Below are 3,763 nucleotides of genomic sequence, written 5' to 3'. Positions count from 1 at the left end.
CATAACTCAAGACATCAGATACCAAACACCAATGATCTGATTTAAAATACGAACGACAACAACAAAAGTACGAACAGTTCTGTGAAAGAAGGGATCTGGGAGTCAGCCTGACGGGCATATGCGCCCCTGTAGGAAAGCACTGTGGAAGCCCAATCTGGCTGCAGATAGCATTACTGGTGCCTTGACCAACCCAGCAGCCAGGGCCCCTCAGGAGTGTGTGGGCTGGATACACTTTGCTTCAGGCCCGGCCCAGGACTGTCACATTCCTTCTTCACAACGCCTTAATGCCATTTACTCAGCAGAGGCTTTGCTTGTACTTATAGAGGCTCCTGGGGCTATGCCTTGATCTCAGAGCAAGAAGAACCTTAATTGTCTGTTACATTTTAATCTTCCATTACAGTAAAAAGTGTACTAACTGAGGGACAGTCCCCTCCTGCCTTACTAGAGTCATCAGCCCTGAAGAACTTCTCGTGGGGCCAATGCAAGTTGAAACGGAATCGCTGTTCATTTCGATGGGAAACATTTTATACGTTCCCGAGTCCCAAAACTGACATCCATTCACACGAAAACACCAAATCTCTTTAACATGAACACAATTACATCAATAATTAACATTGGTTATCATAAACACATAAAGGCACTTCCCCTTCATTAATTATGACTAATTACGTTGTTATTCCTTAATACAGCCATTTACCTGTTGCTTCATAGCTTTTACGCCCCGTACATTTAAGATTAAATTTATAACAAAACATACATACAGATGATACCCAATATTTATACGTTTCAACCTTTATTTTTAAAAAGAGTAATAAAATCAGTGAAAACCAAGCAAATGATAGCACCTCTATTGAACAAGTGGAAATAAGAAATGTGATGTAAGATTATCCCCGCTGTATGCGAGCAGAGCTATGAGAAATGTGATGGAAGAATTTAAGGTAACATAGGCCAGCCAGGTGAAGATGACGCATGGTGGCTCTCTTCTTCAGATGCTCAGTAGCTCTTAAGAAGTACACCAGAAAATCCTTGGGTATCAGTTACCTTTTACTGCAAAACAAACCACTTCAAAACTTACTGGTTTAACTTTAAAACAATAAACATTATTTTTCACTGGTCTGTGGGTTTGTTGGGGGCTTCTTCTGGTCTGGGCCAGCATAGCTGGGCCTAGATGGTCTACAGCAGACTGGCTCACATCTCTGGTGGTGAGCAGGCTAGTTGGTCTAAGGGGCCACATTCATATGTCTGGCACTTGGTTAGATGTCAGTTGGGTGATGACTATTATCTCTCATGATTCATCAGGTTAGCCAGGACTTTTTCACAAGGTGATGGAAGAGTTCTCAGCAGCAAGAGAGCATTAATTGTAAGCACTTTTTAAGACTTCTAGTATCAGATTTGCTAATATCCCATAGAACAAAGCAAGTCACATGGCCAAGCCTAGATAAAGAAAATGGAGAAATAAGACTTGACCTCTCAATAGGAGAAGCTGAAAAATACTATGTCTGTTCTGTTCAATCTACCACATCTTGGAAGTCAAAGTAGAGAGATTAAATGATATTCCTTGTAACCAGAATGGGTGAATAACTTAGGGTTTAAACACATTACTATTTCAACTACTGAGGTTATCTAGTAAGGCTGCCCTCTTGGGTCCTCTTCTACACCTGAGGCAAAGAGATAAAACCAAAGAGGTAGGCAGAGGCTAGGGCTGTGTAGGCCACGTGAACGAATTAAGGTCTTGATCCTAAAAGTAATGAGAAGCCATAGAGCATTTTAAGGAAAGAGATAAGATCACTTGGGCTGCCATAAGGACAGTAATTCTAGAAGCTTTGCCAGGAAGGAGAATCTTGAGATAAGGCTTTAGTCACAGAATATGGGGTTGAAGGAAAGTCTCTGGTGTTTTTTTTTTTTTTTAAACAAAAGATGGTTGAAACTAGAGCTTGTTTGAATACTGCTGAAAGGATCAAATATTGCAAGAGGTTAAGGGAGAACCCTGAGAGTTGGGAAGGGAAACTTGAGCACACATGGAAAGTTTGGCTTAAAAGAAATTATGATATAATAAAATTGATCATATTTCTGTCATGCAGTTCTATGGATTTTAACACATGTATAGATTATGTAACTACCACCACAATCAGGATGTGGAAGAGTTCCATCACCCCAAAACCCTCCTTTTTTCTATCCCTCCTCCTCCATCCCTAACTCCTGGCAACCACGGACTTATTCTCCATCACTATAGTTTTAATCTTTTCAAGATTTTCATTTTATGACTAGCTTCTTTCATTCAGCACAATGCTTTTATTGTTATGTTGTTATAACATCAAGTTGTTGGTATATCAAACCTTCATTCCTTTTTTATTGCTGAGTAGTATTCCACTCAGGGTCAGCTTCTGATAGTATTCCCCAGGTCAGTAAATGATATCACTATTCTTCCAGTTACTTGGGCCAAAAACTTTGGCATCATCCTTGACTGTCTTCTCTAACCTACACATAATCCATTAGTAAATCCAGTGGCTTTGCTTTCAAAGTACCCTTGAAATCTGACCACTTCTTGCCACCTCCACTGCTGTCATTTAGTCCAGGTCACCTTCTTCTGCCATGACTAGTGCTTCCACTCTTACCCCTTTACCCTCATTGTCTATTCTCTGCACAACAGTTAGAATGAAACTTTTAGAAACTTAAATATGATCAAGTCACTCTTCTGCTCAAAACTCTAAAGTGGTAACGATCCAAAGTTGTTACCATGGCCTACAAAGTCCCACATGGTTGGGCCCCTGCCTACCTCTCTGATCTCATCTCCTATCATCCTCCCCTTCACTCACTCTGTATCAACTATAGTGGTCTCCTCGCTATTCCTGTATCATGTCAAGCATGTTCCTGCCTCAGAGGATTTGAATTTACTGTCTCCTGTCTCTGGAGCAGGCTTTCCCTGGATATCAACATGGCTCACCCTCATCAAGTCAATTCCAATTTCTGCTTAAGTGTCTCTTATCAATGAGTCTTTCTCTGACTAAAGTCTAAAATAGCAGCCTCCTGACACCACTATCTAACCCTTACCCTGCTTTGTTCTTCTTCATAGAACATATATATATTTGTTTTTCTGTCTCCCCACACTAGAAAGATCCTGGAAGACAAGGAATATTTTTTTTTCGTTCACTGATCAACAAGCACCTAGATGGGTGCTTCATCTGGCATACAGTGGGAATTCAATGAATATTTTCAGTTGAGTAAATTATAGGAGGAAAGGACAGGATGGGAACACATGTAGATTTCTAGGTTTTAGGGCATTCTACACTTTCTATTACTTATATAGTAAGATAATCAGGGGAAGGGGTATATAGGGTTAGAGATTTGCAGACAGCAGAGAGCAAGTTAACTAGAAAAATATAATTAAATCTCCAGGCACTGTTCAAAGCCCATTTAAGGCTGAAATTATTGTTATATATATATATATGTATTTTATTGAAGTATTGTTAGTTTACAATGTATCAATTTCTGGTGCACAGCATAGTGCTTAAGGTTGAAATTATGATATTTAGTGATGCCGTCTGTTCAGCAGGACAGTTTTCAATGATGAGATACAGGCATGGAGAAACATGCCAGTTCATCCAGGGTGAAGGACTTAGTTGGGGAAAAGAGGAGTGTTGGGACAGGCTTAAAAGTAAATAAGAGGGGGACTGTAATGATGTTCCATTGAGTCTAAGATGGATAAGGAGGGAACTGAAGAATGAGAATTAAGTAGAGGCTTTCAACAGATTGGAGGTTCTGA

The sequence above is a fragment of the Camelus dromedarius genome, chromosome 29 (assembly GCF_036321535.1).
Source record: "Camelus dromedarius isolate mCamDro1 chromosome 29, mCamDro1.pat, whole genome shotgun sequence".
Lineage (NCBI taxonomy): Eukaryota > Metazoa > Chordata > Mammalia > Artiodactyla > Camelidae > Camelus > Camelus dromedarius.
This window is presented reverse-complemented; position numbering follows the sequence as displayed.